We start from the raw sequence: 19,541 nt of genomic DNA, 5'->3' as shown, positions 1-19,541 counted from the left end.
GGTCGGCATACAAGCAACATGGGGATCATATCCTTTCCAATAATGGGAAAGAGGCAAAGAAGACAAGGAAAGGAAGCCATTTTACTGAGACCCACCCAGAGTGCTTGACGATGCAACATCTGTCTCCAGAAGGTAAACCTTACTTTAGTCAGACTAAATTGCTCCCATATATACGTTCCCCAGTGCACCACAGCAGTGCATTTCAGTTCCTATGAGGACAGCAGTTGTAAAAAAGAAACGTGGTTACAGATGTGCCAATTAGAGCCCACAAAATGGCAACTTTGACTGCTGGTCTCAGCCTATGCTTAAGCCTGGCTGTCCTGCTTCCTATTGAGGGGTTCAGTCAATGCTGCTCTGCCGTGCCACACCACAAACAGCTCTCTCTCTCTCTCTCTCTCTCTCTCACAGTGCCTTCGGAAAGTATTCAGACACCTTGACCTTTTCCACATTTTGTTACATTACAAGGAACCCACCAGGTACAACCCTAAATCTGTAAACATGGGCTACCTCATAGACATTATCCTGACCAACTGGCCCTCCAAATACACCTCCGCTGTCTTCAATCAGGATCTCAGCGATCACTGCCTCATTGCCTGTATCCGCTACGGGTCCGCGGTCAAACGACCACCCCTCATCACTGTCAAACGCTCACCAAAACACTTCTGAGAGCAGGCCTTTCTAATCGACCTGGCCCGGGTATCCTGGAAGGATATTGACCTCATCCCGTCAGTTGAGGATGCCTGGTCATTCCTTAAAAGTAACTTCCTCACCATCTTAGATAAGCATGCTCCGTTCAAAAAAATGCAGAATTAAGAACAGATATAGCCCTTGGTTCACTCCAGACCTGACTGCCCTCGACCAGCACAAAAACATCCTGTGGCGGACTGCAATAGCATCGAATAGTCCCCGCGATATGCAACTGTTCAGTGAAGTCAGGAACCAATACACGCAGTCAGTCAGGAAAGCAAAGGCCAGCTTTTTCAAGCAGAAATTTGCATCCTGTAGCTCTAACTCCAAAAGTTCTGGGACACTCTAAAGTCCGTGGAGAACAACAGCACCTCCTCCCAGCTGCCCACTGCACTGAGGCTAGGTAACACGGTCACCACCGACAAATCCATGATAATCGAAAACTTCAACATGCCATGCCTTCGTCCTTGCTACTACAACCTCGGCCAACAGCCCCCCCCCCTCTGAAAGAGCTGCAAAACCTGGACCCATACATATCAGCTGGGCTTGACAATCTGGACCCTCTATTTCTGAAACTATCCACCGCCATTGTCGCAACCCCTATTACCAGCCTGTTCAACCGCTCTTTCGTATCGTCTGAGATCCCCAAGGATTGTAAAGCTGCCGCGGTCATCCCCCTCTTCAAAGGGGGACCCAAATTGTTACAGACCTATATCCATCCTGCCCTGCCTATCTAGGGTCTTCGAAAGCCAAGTCAACAAACAGATCACTGACCATCTCGAATCCCACCGCACCTTCTCCGCTGTGCAATCTGGTTTCCGAGCCGGTCACGGGTGCACCTCAGCCACGCTCAAAGTACTAAACGATATCATAACCGCCATCGATAAAAGACAGTACTGTGCAGCCGTCTTCATCGACCTGGCCAAAGCTTTCGACTCTGTCAATCATCATATTCTTATCGGCAGACTCAGTAGACTCGTTTTTTCTAATGACTGCCTTGCCTGGTTCACCAACTACTTTGTAGACAGAGTTCAGTGTGTCAAATCGGAGGGCATGTTGTCTGGTCCTCTGGCAGTCTCTATGGGGGTGCCACAGGGTTCAATTCTCAGACCGACTCTTTTCTCTGTATATATCAATGATGTTGCTCTTGCTGCGGGCGATTCCCTGATCCACCTCTACGCAGACGACACCATTCTGAATACCTCTGGCCCTTCCTTGGACACTGTGCTATCTAACCTTCAAAAGAGCTTCAATGCCATACAACACTCATTCCGTGGCCTCCAACTGCTCTTAAACACTAGTAAAACCAAATGCATGCTTTTCAACCGTTCGCTGCCTGCACCCGCACGCCCGACTAGCATCACCACCCTGGATGGTTCCAACCTAGAATATGTGGACATCTATAAGTACCTATGTGTCTGGCTAGACTGTAAACTCTCCTTCCAGACCCATATCAAACATCTCCAATCTAAAATCAAATCTAGAGTCAGCTTTCTATTTCGCAACAAAGCCTCCTTCATTCACGCCGCCAAACTTACCCTAGTAAAACTGACTATCCTACCGATCCTCGACTTTGGCGATGTCATCTACAAAATAGCTTCCAATACTCTACTCAGCAAACTGGATGCAGCTTATCACAGTGCCATCCGTTTTGTTACTAAAGCACCTTATACCACCCACCACTGCGATCTGTATGCTCTAGTCAGCTGGCCCTCGCTACATATTCGTCGCCAGACCCACTGGCTCCAGGTCATCTACAAGTCCATGCTAGGTAAAGCTCCGCCTTATCTCAGTTCACTGGTCACAATGGCAACACCCACCCGTAGCACGCGCTCCAGCAGGTGTATCTCACTGATCATCCCTAAAGCCAACACCTCATTTGGCCGCCTTTCCTTCCAGTTCTCTGCTGCCTGTGACTGGAACGAATTGCAAAAATCGCTGAAGTTGGAGACTTTTATCTCTCTCACCAATTTTAAACATCTGCTATCTGAGCAGCTAACCGATCGCTGCAGCTGTACATAGTCCATCGGTAAATAGCCCACCCTATTTACCTACCTCATCCCCATACTGTTTTTATTTATTTACTTTTCTGCTCTTTTGCACACCAGTATCTCTACCTGCACATGACCATCTGATCATTTAATACTCCAGTGTTAATCTGCTAAATTGTAATTATTCACCTACCTCCTCAGGCCTTTTGCACACAATGTATGTAGACTCTTCTTTTTCTTCCATTTTTTTCTACTGTGTTATTGACTTGTTTATTGTTTACTCCATGTGTAACTCTGTGTTGTTGTCTGTTCACACTGCTAAGCTTTATCTTGGCCAGGTCGCAGTTGTAAATGAGAACATGTTCTCAACTAGCCTACCCGGTTAAATAAAGGTGAAATAAAAAATAAAAAATAAAATACAGCCTTATTCTAAAATTGATTAAATCGTTTTTTTCTCTCATCAATCTACACACAATACCACATAATTATGCATTTTTTTGTTGTTGCAAATTTAGAAAATATAAAAACCAGGAAATAGCACATTTACATAAGTATTCAGAACATTGACTCAGTACTTTGTTGAAGCACCTTTGACAGCAATTACAGCCTCGAGTCTTCTTGGGTATGACGTTAAAATTCTGGCACACCTGTATTTGGGGAGTTTCTCCCATTCTTCTCTGCTGATCCTCTCTGTCAGGTTGTCATGTGCCTTTTACTGAGGAGTGGCTTCCATCTGGCACTCTACTATAAAGGCCTGATTGGTGGAGTGCTGCAGAGATGGTTGTCCTTCTGGAAGGTTCTCCCATCTCCACAGAGGAACCCTGAAGCTCTGTCAGAATGACCATCGGGTTTGGTGGGGCGGCCAGACTGTTGGAAAAGCATTCCAGGTGAAGCTGGTTGAAAGAATGTCAAGAGTGTGCAAAGCTGTCATCAAGGCAAAGGGTGGCTGTTTGAAGACTCTCAAATATAAACTATATTTTCATTTGATTAACACTTTTTTGGTTACCTCATGATTCCATATGTGTAATTTAATAGTTTTGATGTCTTCACTATTATTCTACAATGTAGAAAATAGTACAAATAAAGAAAAACCCTTGAATGAGTAGGTGTCCTAAAACTTTTGACTGGTAGTGTAGATAGGTGAATGTCTTTCCAAATCATGTCCAATCAATTGAATTTACTACAGGTGAACTCCAATCAAGTTGTAGAAACTTCTTAAGGATGATTAATGGGAACAGGATGCACCTGAGCTCAATTTGGACCCTCACAATAAAGGGTCTCTGAATACTTATGAAAATAAGGTATTTCTGACAGTTATTTTTAATATATTTCTAAAAATGTATAAAAAACCTTTTTTGCTTTGTCATTATGGGGTATTGTAGAATAATCAATTTTAGAATAAGGCTGTAATGTAACAAAATATTATGGAAAAAGTCAAGGGGTCTAAATACTTTCCGAATACACTGTAGGTGGATGATGCAATCTCCATAGAGAAACAGTGGCAGTAGAATGGCCCCTACTGAAGAGCTCAGTAACTTTCAACAAGGCACCGTCATAGGATGCCACCTTTTCAACAAGTCAGGTCGTCAAATTTCTGACCTGCTAGAGTTGCTCCGGTCAGCTGTTAGTGCTGTTACTGTGAAGTGAAAACATCTAGGAGCAACAACGGCTCAGCAGTGAAGTGGTACGCTACACAAGGTCACAGAACGGGACCACAGAGTGCTGAAGTGCGTAGATCGTAAAAATCATCTGTCCTCGGTTGCAGCACTTACTACGGAGTTCCAAACGTCCTCTGGAAGCAACATCAGCACAGGAACTCTCCATTGGGAACTTCATGAATTGGTTTTCCATGGAGTGGTGTGAAGACTGTGGCCATTGGACTCTGGAGCAGCAATGTTCCACCATCTAGTGGAAAGCCTATCCAGAAGAGTGGAGGCTTTTATAGCAGCAAAGGGGGGGACCAACTCCATATTAATACGCAGGATTTTGAAATGAGATGTTCAACGTGCAGGTGTCCCCATACCTTTGGTCATGTAGTGTATTTTCATACTTTGTATACACCAAACTACTTTACATTAGCTGTTCTAACACCAATCAATTGAGTACTGGTCGATAAAAACACGTTGACCCTAAATATTGAACAAAATTCATTTTTGAATTTAGGTCAATCTAATGGTGCATCTACAGTCAGCCACAATCAGCTACAGTCAGATACAGTCATCTACAATCAGCTACAGTCAGATACAGTCATCTACAATCAGCTATAGTCAGATACAGTCAGATACAATCAGCCACAATACAATCAGCTACAGTCAGATACAGTCATCTACAATCAGCTACAGTCAGATACAGACATCACAATCAGCTATCAGATAGTCAATACAATCAGCTACAGTCAGATCAGCCACAATCAGCTACAGTCAGATACAGTCATCTACAATCAGCAGATACAGTCAGATACAGTCATCTACAATCAGCTACAGTCAGATACAGTCATCTACAATCAGCTATAGTCAGATACATTCAGATACAATCAGCTACAATCAGCTACAGTCAGATACAGTCATCTACAATCAGCTATAGTCAGATACAGTCAGATACAATCAGCTACAATTAGCTACAGTCAGATACAGTCATCTACAATCAGCTACAGTCAGATACAGTCATCTACAATCAACTATAGTCAGATACAGTCAGATACAATCAGCTACAATCAGCTACAGTCAGATACAGTCATCTACAATCAGCTACAGTCAGATACAGTCATCTACAATCAGCTATAGTCAGATACAGTCAGATACAATCAGCTACAATCAGCTACAGTCAGATACAGTCATCTACAATCAGCTACAGTCAGATAAAGTCAACTACAATCAGCTATAGTCAGATACAGTCAGATACAATCAGCTACAGCCAGATACAGTCAGCTACAGTCAGATACAGTACCTTCAGAAGTATTCATACCCCTTGACTATTTCTACATTTTGTTATGTTTAAAGCCTGAATTAAAAAAATATTAAATTGCGATTTTCTGTCACTGGCCTGCACAAAATACTCTACAATGTCACAGTGGAATCACGTTTTTTCAAAATGTTTATAAATTCATTCAAAATGAAAATCTGTAATGTCTTGAGTCAGTAAGTAATCAACCCCTTTGTTATGGCAAACTAAATAAGTTCAGGAGTAAAAAGTTGCTTAAACAAGTTGCATGGACTTACTCTGTGTGCAATAATAGTGTTTAACCTGATTTTTGAATCACTATCTCATCTCTGTACCCCACAAGTACAATTATCTGCAAGGTCCCTCAGTCGAGCAATGAATTTCAAATACAGATTCAACTACAAAGAGCAGGGAGGTTTCCCAATGCCGCAAGGAAGGACACCTACTGGTAGATGGGTATAAAATTAAAACAAACAGACATTGAATATCGCTTTGAGCATGGTGAAGTTATTAATTACACTTTCCCTACCCCAGAGTGTAATGTGGAATTTAGACAACAGGCATCCTTCCCAAATCAATTAACGGAGAGGAAGGGAAACGCTTAGGGAGAAAACTGATGATGGATCAACAACATTGTAGTTACTCCATAACACTAACCTAATTGACACAGTGAAAAGAAAGAAGCCTGTACAGATTCAAATAATCAAAAACATGCATCCTGTTTGCAACAAGGCACTAAAGTTATACTGCAAAGGATGTGGCAAAACAATTGACTTTTTTCCTGAATACAAAGTGTTATGTTTGGGGCAAATTCAATACAACGCATAATTCTAGCCATCGCCGATCAACTTTTCAATTTCCATTTGTTTTGTCTTTGTTTTCTACACACCTTGTTTCTATTCCCCAATTACATGTTCATTATTTAACCCTCTGTTTCCCCCATGTTTGTGTGTGTGTTTGTATATAATGTTCAGGTCGTTACTTGTTGGCTGATATTGTTTGCAGGGTTTGTTATTACTCCCTTTATTTACGAATGACTGGTAATTTCATGCACTTTTAGTATTTGTTTTATACTGGTGCTGTTCGTGGAATAAATTACTTTGTACACTCATCTCCGCTCTCCTGCGCCTGATTCCATGCACCAGTTACCCACAGCCTGACAACTCTACATATTTTCAATCATAGTGGTGGCTGCATCTTTTTATGGGTATGTTTGTAATTGTTAACGACTAGTGAGTTTTTCAGCATAAAAAGAAATGGCCTGAGCACAAAGCACAGGCAAAATCCTAGAGGAAAACCTGATTCAGTCTGCTTTCTACCAGACACTGGGAGATGAATTCACCTTTCAGCAGGACAAGGCCACATCTACACTGGAGTTGCTTACCCAGAAGACACTGAATGTTTCTGAGTGGCCAATTGGCCGAGTTACAGTTTTGACTTAAATCTGCTTGAAAATGTATGGAAAGACCTGAAAATGGTTGTCTAGCAATGATCAATACCTAATTTGACAGAGCTTGAAGCATTTTGAAAATACTAATGGGGAAATGTTGCACAATCCAGGTGTGGAAAGCTCTTAGACATTTACCCAGAAAGACTTCTAAAAAGTATTGACTCAGGGGTGTGCATACTTATGTGAATGAGATATGTACAGTATGTATTTCATAATACATGTGGAAATATAAAAATAAATAAAAACTTGTTTTCACTTTGTCATTATGGGCATTGTGTGTAAAAAAAATCTATGTACTTAATTTGAATTCAGGCTGTCACGCAACAAACTGTGGAATACGTCAAGGGGCATGAATACTTTCTGAAGGCAATGTATGGATTTGGGCAGGGTAAACTGATCCTAGATCTGAACAAACAGCAAATGAGGCACAAGCAACTGCCTACATTTGAGAATGGGCTGTGGGGCGCTGAGCCAATGGTATCTGACAATATCCGGCTTTGCTGGCGAAGAGGGAAATTCAGATTGTTGTCACTACAAAGGAGCATATTTTCTGACGGTGAAATTGAACATACAGGTTGGTAATTTAATGTCACTGACAGCATATTAAATGTTGATATTATGACTGCCTGTCTTAGGATAGTGTGTAGCTACAGTTGAAACAAATTCGACTGGTATGCTACAGTATGCCTTCTTTGATAGGGAAAGCATCAGCCAAAGCAATTCTATGATGGCTACTGAATGTGGTATCATTTTGACTACTCATAATGTATTTTCAATCTTAGACTACACCACACAGATAGGCTAAGTCCTCTCTTGTTGAGTGTGTTTTGTGTGTCAATGGCAGGAGGAATTCACATGAGACAAGAGCGGCTGTGTTTACATCTCACCGTGAGAACATGAAATACTGACATCTTGTGGTAAGTAGCTCATGGGTATTGCATTCCAATTGAAGTGCATTGATACAGTTCAGTTACAGTATGCTCTTGTGGAATTTAGAATATTTAATACATTGCAATAAAACATAAAACGTCTTAGCTAGTCACTCCTCTAGTTACCTTATTAATAAAGGCAATTCTATAGTCCCCATTGAAAAGTTTCCTAACATACAGTGCCCTCAGAAAATATTAATACACCTTGACTTATTCCACATTGTGTTGTGTTACAGCCTGAATTCAAAATTATTTAAATCTGGGGTTTTTTCACACATCAACACACAACACCCCATAATGATAAAACTATTTAAATCTGGGTGTTTTCACACATCAACACACAAAACCCCATAATGATAAAACGATTTAAATCTGGGGGTTTTCACACATCAACACACAACACCCCATAATGACAAAATGATTTAAATCTGGGGGGTTTTCACACATCAACACACAAAACCCCATAATGACAAAATGATTTAAATCTGGGGGGTTTTCACACATCAACACACAAAACCCCATAATGACAAAATGATTTAAATCTGGGGGTTTTTCACACATCAACACACAAAACCCCATAATGACAAAATGATTTAAATCTGGGGTTTTTCACACATCAACACACAAAACCCCATAATGACAAAATTATTTAAATCTGGGTTTTTTTTTCACACATCAACACACAAAACCCCATAATGACAAAATGATTTAAATCTGGGGGTTTTCACACATCAACACACAAAACCCCATAATGACAAAATGATTTAAATCTGGGGGTTTTCACACATCAACACACAAAACCCCATAATGACAAAATGATTTAAATCTGGGGGTTTTCACACATCAACACACAAAACCCCATAATGACAAAATGATTTAAATCTGGGGTTTTCACACATCAACACACAAAACCCCATAATGACAAAATGATTTAAATCTGGGGGTTTTCAAACATCAACACACAACACCCCATAATGACAAAATGATTTAAATCTGGGGGGTTTTCACACATCAACACACAAAACCCCATAATGACAAAATGATTTAAATCTGGGGGGTTTTCACACATCAACACACAAAACCCCATAATGACAAAATGATTTAAATCTGGGGGTTTTTCACACATCAACACACAAAACCCCATAATGACAAAACTATTTAAATCTGGGGGTTTTTCACACATCAACACACAAAACCCCATAATGACAAAATGATTTAAATCTGGGGTTTTTCACACATCAACACACAAAACCCCATAATGACAAAATGATTTAAATCTGGGGGTTTTCACACATCAACACACAAAACCCCATAATGACAAAATGATTTAAATCTGGGGGTTTTCACACATCAACACACAAAACCCCATAATGACAAAATGATTTAAATCTGGGGTTTTTTCACACATCAACACACAAAACCCCATAATGACAAAATGATTTAAATCTGGGGTTTTTTCACACATCAACACACAAAACCCCATAATGACAAAATGATTTAAATCTGGGGGGTTTTCACACATCAACACACAAAACCCCATAATGACAAAATGAAAACACGTTCTTAGAACTTTTTGCAAATGTATTGAAAATGAAAACAGAAATATTGTGTGATGTGGGGTGGGCATTCTATTTTTTGTTTTCTAGGTTTCTTTATTTCTATGTTTTGGCCGGGTATGGCTCTCAATCAGGGACAGCTGTCTATCATAGCCCTTTTTCCCTCCTTTCAGTGTGGGTAGTTAACGTTGTTTGTGGCACTTAGCCCTGTAAGCTTCACGGTTCTGTCTTTCTGTCTTTCTTTCGCAACATTTTAAAATAAAATGTACGCTCACCCTCTGCACTTTGGTCCTCTTCTTTTGACGGCTGTGACAAATAATCCATTCACAAGTATTCACGTCCCTGAGTTCTACTTTTTTAGAAACAACATCAAATTGGTTATTGATCATTGCTAGACAACCATTTTCAGGTCTTGCCATAGGTATTCAAGTAGATTTATGTCAAAACTGAAACTCGGCCACTCAGGAACATTCAGTGTCTTCTTGGTAAGCAACTCAAGTGTATCTTTGGCCTATTGTCCTGCTGAATGGTGAATTCCTCTCCCAGTGTCTGGTGGAAATCAGGCTGAGCCAGGTTTTCCTGTAGGATTTTGCCTGTGCTTAGCTCCATTTCATTTACGTTTTATCCAGAAAAACTCACCAGTCCTTAACGATTAATTAATAACTTCACCATGCTCAAAGGGATATTCAATTTCTGCTTTTTTACCCATCTACCAAAAGGCGCCCTTCTTTGCGAAACATTGGAATACCTTCCTGGTGTTTGTGGTTGAATCTGTGTTTGAAATTCATTGCTCAACTGAGGGACCTTACAGATAATTGTATGTGTAGTCAAAAATCATGATGAGGTGAGGTAGTCAAAAATCATGTTAAACACTATTATTGCACACAAAGTGAGTTCATGAGACTTATTACGTGACCAGTTAATCACATTTTTACTCCTGAATGTATTTAGGCTTGCCATAACAAAGGGGTTGAATACTTATTGACTCGAGACAGGTCAACTTTTCATTTTTTATTAATTTGTAAAACTGTCTAAAAACAATATAAAATTTTTGACATTATGAGGTATTGTGTGTAGGCCAGTGACATAACATCCCAATTGTGAAGTGGGAAACTCAGTAGCGGTGCTTGGGTAAAATCACTGGGGAAGCCAAGCCTCCCCGACACCCAAAATAATGGCATATTACAACCCATATGTTGTAATAATTGTGTTGTTTGTTAGTTCATATGCCCTGAAACCATGATATTTAGGCCTAATTGCCGAGACAATAAGAAGACACAGTGGCCGAATAAATTAAACCACACCTTTGTTTCATCACAAAACCGGATAGCACCCTTTGTCCAGTGAAGTCCACAAAGCACATTGCATGTACAGTAACTTACAGCTACATGACCTACAGCATGGTCAAGCAAATTAACATTTTCTGACCACGAAACAACTACTTATTTAAAAACACAGAGAGTTACCGCAAGTCGCAAAGAAAACAGGAGCTGCCTCCAATATTCCAGCACTATTTCAACTTCAACATTTCAACATTATTAAATTACAGTGGCAAGAAAACGTATGTGAACCCTTTGGAATTACCTGGATTTCTGCTTAAATTGGTTGTCAAATTTGATCTGATCTTCATCTAAGTCACAACAATAGACAAACATGGTGTGATTAAACTAATAACACACACAGTATTGTATTTTTCTTGTCCATTTCTCCAAAAGCTAATTGGAGTCAGGACTCAGCTAACCTGGAGTCCAATCAATGAGACGAGATTGGAGATGTTGGTTAGAGCTGCCTTGCCCTATAAAAAACGCTCACAAAATGTGAGTTTGCTATTCACAAGAAGCATTGCCTGATGTGAACCATGCCTCGAACAAAAGAGATCTCAGAAGACCTAAGATTAAGAACTGTTGACTTGCATAAAGCAGGAAAGGGTTACAAAAGTATCTTTAAAAGCCTTGATGTTCCTCAGTCCACAGTAAGACAAATTGTCTAGAAATGGAGAAAGTTCAGCACTGTTGCTACTCTCCCTAGGAGTGGCCGTCCTGCAAAGATGAATGCAAGAGCACAGCACAGAATGCTTAATGAGGTTAAAAAGAATCCTAGAGTGCCAGCTAAAGACTTACATAAATCTCTGGAACATGCTAACATCTCTGTTGACGAGTCTACAATACCTAAAACACAAAAAAAACATTGCTGCACGTCTGAAGTTCGCAAAAGTGCAGCAAAATGTTACACAGCGCTATTGGCAAAATATTCTGTGGACAGATGAAACTACAGTTGAGTTGTTTGGAATTAACCCGATTGAGATGCTGTGGCATGACCTCAAGAGAGCAGTTCACACCAGACATCCCAAGAATATTGCTGATCAGTTTTGTAAAGATGAATGGTCCAAAATTACTCATGGCCGTTGTGCAGGTCTGATCCGCAACTACAGAAAATGTTTGGTTGAGGTTATTGCTGCCAAAGAAGAGTCAACCAGTTATTAAATCCTAGTGTTCACATACATTTTCCACCCTACATTGTGAATGGTTAAATGGTGTGTTCAATAAAGACATGAAAATGTGTAATTGTTTGTGTGTTATTAGTTTCAGCAGACTGTGATTGTCTATTGTTGTGACCTAGATGAAGATCAGATAAAATGTTATGTCCAATTTATGCAGAAATCCAGGTATTTCCAAAATGGTTCACATACTTTTTCTTGCCACTGTAGCTCTGCTTAGTCTCATACAGTGACAACTAAAAGATACCAAAAACAATTTAGTCCAATCAACATAAGCTAAATATGATGTGGCTGTCCATGGTTCTGATTTCTGTGTGTGGCAAAAATTCTTGCTTGCTATCCTAACTTCCGTTCATGGGCAACGTTAGCTAGTTAAAATTAGCCTTCTACATCTAGCTACATGTTGAACTTCCATCCTCTCAGTCCAGGGGCACAACAATGTATGAATTTATGGTTAGATCAGAATCGCCGTTAAAATAATTGTCCAGTACGGAGAATTAAGTAAAACCAGAAGTACAAATCCTTATCTCCATCCGTGGCTAATTTAGGAAAGGCACAATTTTAGCTAGCTAGCTAACCACCGGAGGACAACAACACTACAAGATGCAACAATTGAAGTTTTTCTGTCAATGATGTATGCTCTCAATGAGGTTTTTTGGTTCACCAGGACCATTCACAGTTGAACTCGCTCAGTTTAGCTCAACACTGGTTGGCTAATTTGTATACTTGGATGCCAATGGAAGCCAGGCTTGGATGTCAAGGGAGGCCAGGCTTGGATGTCAAGGGAGGCCAGGCTTGGATGTCAAGGGAGGCCAGGCTTGGATGTCAAGGGAGGCCAGGTTTGGATGTCAAGGGAGGCCAGGCTTGGATGTCAAGGGAGATATCCCTCTAGTGGTGTGGGGGCTGTGCTTTGGCAAAGTGGGTGGGGTTATATCCTTCCTGTTTGGCCCTGTCTGGGGGTGTCCTCGGATGGGGCCACAGTGTCTCCTGACCCCTCCTGTCTCAGCCTCCAGTATTTATGCTGCAGTAGTTAATGTGTCGGGGGGCTAGGGTCAGTTTGTTATATCTGGAGTACCTCTCCTGTCCTATTCGGTGTCCTGTGTGAATCTAAGTGTGCGTTCTCTAATTCTCTCTTTCTCTCTCTCTCTCTCTCTCTCTCTCTCTCTCTCTCTCTCTCTCGAGGACCTGAGCCCTAGGACCATGCCCCAGGACTACCTGACATGATGACTCCTTGCTGTCCCCAGTCCACCTGGCCGTGCTGCTGCTCCAGTTTCAACTGTTCTGCCTTATTATTATTCGACCATGCTGGTCTTTTATGAACATTTGAACATCTTGGCCATGTTCTGTTATAATCTCCACCCGGCACAGCCAGAAGAGGACTGGCCACCCCACATAGCCTGGTTCCTCTCTAGGTTTCTTCCTAGGTTTTGGCCTTTCTAGGGAGTTTTTCCTAGCCACTGTGCTTCTACACCTGCATTGCTTGCTGTTTGGGGTTTTAGGCTGGGTTTCTGTACAGCACTTTGAGATATCAGCTGATGTACGAAGGGCTATATAAATACATTTGATTTGATTTGATTTGATTTGAAGGGAGGCCAGATGCTTGCTGGCTTCCCTTGCCTTCAATGCTATGGGCGGCAACAATGTCATACTCGTTTGGACCAGACAGCATCAGATAGATGGTCCTACACACATAGTGACAGAAGGGCGCTGTTTTGCTCGCTCGGATGCTTTCTCCTGTGAGATGCATTCAGTCTCTTGCGAATTGAAGGGAAATTATGAAACACACAGAGATGAAAGTTGAATTTTTAAAATGTTTTTTTTTATAAGGCAAAGGAAGCCTGAGAGCATCTGGCCCCCCTTGACATCCAAGCCTGGCTTCCATTGGCATCCATTACACGCCACTAAGGAAACTACGTATATTCAAGAAGAAACTACAGATTAAGAGTCTAGGCTAAATCCTGATGAAACTTTTGGATTGTATGTAAGGCTGTCTGTATGGGAAAATACTGCAGTACAGCCTATTGGAGAAATTATGTGATGTGTCTTTGCTTGACAGATTTTACTATTTTGAAATAATGTCAACAATTGTATAATTGGAACAGTAAACTGTTCTCCACAAGCATATCTTAGAAAAAGTCTCTGGTGGTATAATGTGTGTGTATGTGTGTGTGAGCTGGTTGGGCTATACTCAACTTGTGGTGCGCTGAAAGCTGGGCTCCCATCACAAATCAACAAGAGGCGTTTGTTCTTAAATTGGCTGGACTTTTTTTCTTCCTTAAACAAGTAATTCTATACTCACATCGCCGAGCCATAGGGGCTTTCCAGCTGAGATAATTCACATCACCGAGCCATAGGGGCTTTCCAGCAGACATAATTCACATCGCCGAGCCATAGGGGCTTTCCAGCCGAGATAATGGCAAGACATTAAACAAGAGGAAGGAATATTGTTCCCTGGACCTTATATAATTTGTAGCCTAGTGGTTAGAGAGTGACAGGTAGCCTAGTGGTTAGAGGGTGGCAGGTAGCCTAGTGGTTAGAGGGTGGCAGGTAGCCTAGTGGTTAGAGGGTGACAGGTAGCCTTGTGGTTAGAGGGTGACAGGTAGCCTAGTGGTTAGAGGGTGGCAGGTAGCCTAGTGGTTAGAGGGTGACAGGTAGCCTAGTAGTTAGAGGGTGGCAGGTAGCCTGGTTAGTGGTTAGTGGTTAGAGGGTGGAGGGTTAGAGGGTAGCCTTTGAGGTGGTTAGAGGGTGACAGGTAGCCTAGTGGTTAGAGGGTGAGAGGTAGCTTTGAGGTTAGCCTAGGGTGGCAGGTAGCCTAGAGGTTAAAGAGTTGCAGGTAGCCTAGTGGTTAGAGGGTGACAGGTAGCCTAGTGGTTAGAGGGTGACAGGTAGCCTAGTGGTTAGAGGGTGGCAGGTAGCCTAGAGGTTAGAGAGTTGCAGGTAGCCTAGTGGTTAGAGGGTGGCAGGTAGCCTAGTGGTTAGAGGGTGACAGGTAGCCTTGTGGTTAGAGGGTGACAGGTAGCCTAGTGGTTAGAGGGTGGCAGGTAGCCTAGTGGTTAGAGGGTGACAGGTAGCCTAGTAGTTAGAGGGTGGCAGGTAGCCTAGTGGTTAGAGGGTGGAGGGTAGCCTAGTGGTTAGAGGGTGACAGGTAGCCTAGTGGTTAGAGGGTGAGAGGTAGCTTTGAGGTTAGAGGGTGGCAGGTAGCCTAGAGGTTAAAGAGTTGCAGGTAGCCTAGTGGTTAGAGGGTGACAGGTAGCCTAGTGGTTAGAGGGTGACAGGTAGCCTAGTGGTTAGAGGGTGGCAGGTAGCCTAGAGGTTAGAGAGTTGCAGGTAGCCTAGTGGTTAGAGGGTGGCAGGTAGCCTAGAGGTTAGAGAGTTGCAGGTAGCCTAGTGGTTAGAGGGTGACAGGTAGCCTAGAGGTTAGAGAGTTGCAGGTAGCCTAGTGGTTAGAGGGTGGCAGGTAGCCTAGTGGTTAGAGGGTGACAGGTAGCCTAGTGGTTAGAGGGTGACAGGTAGCCTAGTGGTTAGAGGGTGACAGGTAGCCTAGTGGTTAGAGGGTGACAGGTAGCCTAGTGGTTAGAGGGTGACAGGTAGCCTAGAGGTTAGAGAGTTGCAGGTAGCCTAGTGGTTAGAGGGTGGCAGGTAGCCTAGAGGTTAGAGAGTTGCAGGTAGCCTAGTGGTTAGAGGGTGGCAGGTAGCCTAGAGGTTAGAGAGTTGCAGGTAGCCTAGTGGTTAGAGGGTGGCAGGTAGCCTAGTGGTTAGAGGGTGACAGGTAGCCTAGTGGTTAGAGGGTGACAGGTAGCCTATTGGTTAGAGGGTGACAGGTAGCCTAGTGGTTAGAGGGTGACAGGTAGCCTAGTGGTTAGAGGGTGACAGGTAGCCTAGTGGTTAGAGGGTGACAGGTAGCCTAGTGGTTAGAGGGTGACAGGTAGCCTAGTGGTTAGAGGGTGGCAGGTAGCCTAGTGGTTAGAGGGTGGCAGGTAGCCTAGTGGTTAGAGGGTGACAGGTAGCCTAGAGGTTAGAGAGTTGCAGGTAGCCTAGTGGTTAGAGGGTGGCAGGTAGCCTAGAGGTTAGAGAGTTGCAGGTAGCCTAGTGGTTAGAGGGTGGCAGGTAGCCTAGTGGTTAGAGGGTGACAGGTAGCCTAGTGGTTAGAGGGTGACAGGTAGCCTAGTGGTTAGAGGGTGACAGGTAGCCTAGTGGTTAGAGGGTGGCAGGTAGCCTAGTGGTTAGAGGGTGACAGGTAGCCTAGTGGTTAGAGGGTGACAGTAAACGCAACGTTGCTGGTTTGAATCCTCAAGCTGACTAAGTGAAAACCTGCTGATGTGCCTTTGACCAAGGCACTTAACCCTAATAGTTACTGTAAGTCTGGATAAGAGCTAAATGACTAGATTGTGTACGAACGGACTCACTGACATACAATTAGTGCGGTTCATCAATTAGGCTGATCCATTAAGAACTCAGTTGATCAATGAAGCATTATGCTGCTGTCAACACTGTCACGACCTTCACACACCTGTGGTCTTACTCTCTAACACTGGCTGGTCTGTGTGTTAGGTTGGCAGTGCTGAAATGTTGAGTTAGCCAGCTAATAGTTGTCAGGGGACTGTCAGAGCTAACCTAATGTATCCCTACATCAAGTGTAGAAGGGCAATTCCATGGTAACGGAATTACGCTGAGACTCAGATTTTTCACTTTAAAATATATATCAGGCAAAAATCATTGATTTCAAAGTTTAACCCCTTACACTCGTGAAAATTAGCCTATATGGAAAGGGCCAAATTGAAATGTTTCGAACAGAATAACTATTTTCACCGCATGTATTAATAAAATATATCTGAAAATACTCTGGATGCATTCAGAAACATAATAAGAATATTAATTGACATTTTGGAGTAGGTGCAAGATAAGAAAGAATAACTATTTCAAGCGTTTGAGGTAGAGGTCTAACTGGTGGCCACACATCTCTCAGAACTGCTCACAGTTCCTAAGTCATTTCACATTAATGACTCAAGGTAAGAGGCTTCGACTAGAAGGTACTTTGTTTAGCTCTCCTAGCTTTGCCATTGAGGAACTAAAGCAAGCACACTAGCCATTTTTTGTTTGGAACACAGCGCCACCATCACACAATTATTCTTGTTGTTTACGCAAAAAAACATTTCATTATAGATCGTTTCATTATAGATCGGGTCAGGTGGGCTTCATTTGAAAGCTTTCAGTTATAAAATACGATCTTACTGTGTTAGGCGTTCAAAAGGCACTTCAGACAAACAGATTGTCATTTTGGTGTCATGAGTGCATTCAAGTGTATGTTCTGCAGCTTATTTAGCGGGAGGGAGGGGGGATCTTGTTGTCGTGCGCGGTGCTCATGTTTAAACCCATACAGTGCTATGAAGCGGAGAACCTGAGCTCTGACGCCATGTATAGTGTGTTATTGTACGGCTACTGAGTTCCAATTAGGGCACTTATCCATGACAAAATCAGATATTTTCAACCAGTATACGTGTGGAAAAGGCTACCAAACCACCATACAACTCTATGCACAATAACACAAAAAAATACACTTTTTCTGGAATAACTGCAGAAGTAAAGTTTGGTAAGAGAATTATGGTAAAATCTCCCTCATTTAAATTTTCTACCAAACTTTGACTGCACAATTCTACATGTAAAACATTTTTTTTTTCATGGAAATTGTTCAAAGTAATCCTTGTGCAAAGAGTTGTATTGTTTGTTAAACTTTGAAATAATGTTTTTTGTTTGGTATACATTTTAAAGTGAAAATCTGAGTCTCACTGTAATTCTGTTTCCTTGGAATCGCCCAGCACATTTTAGAGAGGTCAGCTTTAAGTAATATTGTAATAAGCTACACCTCTCAGATCTACAAAAGTACCTATAAGGGCTAGGGGATTTAGCATCCCACACTTACGGTCACTGTGTTTCTCAATCTCTTGCTCTGTCTATCCTCCCTCTGTCTTTCTCCTTTCATGGGCCTCGTAGTTTGCCTGTCTATACTCAGCACCAGGTCTGCTCTGGTAGCACAGCCAGAGAAGAAGACAAGTTGTCACTTTGTCAGTCAAGCCTTTTAACTTGGCTTCACGATGCACACCTCTGCCAGTGCTGACATGGAATCCTCTCCCTCGACCGCTCTCTTTCACATTGTCTCCTTCTTCTTTTTCTTCTTCTCTCCCTCTCCCTGTCCCTCTCTCTCTCTCTCTCTCTCTCTCTCTCTCTCTCTCTCTCTCTCTCTCCTCTCTCACTCTCACTCTCACTCTCCCTCTCTCTCACTCTCTCTCTCTCACTCTCCCTCTCTCTCTCTGCTTTCATCACTTTGGAAGTATGTCAGCCTTTTGGTGAGAGCATCTGCAATGTAAGAGAGAGATGGAGAGAGTGAAATAGTGTGAAGGAGAGAGGGAATGATCGCCTAATTGGAGAGAAATCCTTTCCCGGCAGAGAGCTCATAAAATAAAATAATTCTTGGCACCAGTTTTGCCTTCTTTGATGACTTCAAGACTTTATTGTGGCTTTGGCCCCGAGGATAATTTTTTTCTCTCCAATTAATATCAATTTCCTTTGGGTTAGGACCCTGGGAGCTGTGTGTGTTTGGTTTCCTTCTGGCTGCTGGATACACACACTCACAGCATTGGAGTTTTGGAGAAGCATTGTGTGTGTGTGTTTAGTTGACATTGTGTGCAGTATACACATTACACATCTATACCACTGACACCCTTATCCACCCCATCCCATGGAGGCTTTGTCTCAAATGGCACTCTAGTCCCTATATGGTGCTCTGCACTACTTTTAACCATGGCTCATAGTAGTGCACTATATAGCAAATAAAGGGCCATTTGCGATGCAGACCAGAATGGCTCTTCAGTGGGATTGACGTTGCTTTTTCATACTGTATCTTTGCCCTGATGACATAGTTGGACAGACAAAGGACTTCAATGAAGTCTCGTTAATTCCCCTTGATCACCACATAATCAGTCACTTCTGTCCTAGATGTCAGTGTAAAGCATCAGAAACACACCTTTACATTTTAGTCATTTAGACGCTCTTATTCAGAGCAACTTACAGTAGTGAGAGCATACGTTTTCATACTTTTGTCAGGGACAGTACTAGTACTGCCTTTCATGCTGATTTGGCTGTGGCAGTTGGTGATGATTATTTTCTGTTGCGATGGCTCATTCTTTCTTTGAGGCCTGTATCGTATGTTTCAACAGCCAGAAACCTTAATAAAGTTCTTATTGTAAATGAACATTCCTCATGGGTTGAGTTATGTAATGACACACACATGCACAAACACACACGCATGTCATATAAACTGAGAACATGTGTTATGTACAGGACTGAAAAGAGTGGGATGCTGTGAGTGTGCTTCAGTCTACAGTAGTGATGGGGGGAAAAAAGACATACTGGATTATTATTTTTAACTATCTTATCGTTAGTTAAAAATAATATCGTATCGTTTTGACAATATCACAATATTATTTTGGCCGT

Source organism: Oncorhynchus tshawytscha, linkage group LG12, assembly GCF_018296145.1.
Source record: "Oncorhynchus tshawytscha isolate Ot180627B linkage group LG12, Otsh_v2.0, whole genome shotgun sequence".
NCBI classification, from domain to species: Eukaryota; Metazoa; Chordata; class Actinopteri; order Salmoniformes; family Salmonidae; genus Oncorhynchus; species Oncorhynchus tshawytscha.
This window is presented reverse-complemented; position numbering follows the sequence as displayed.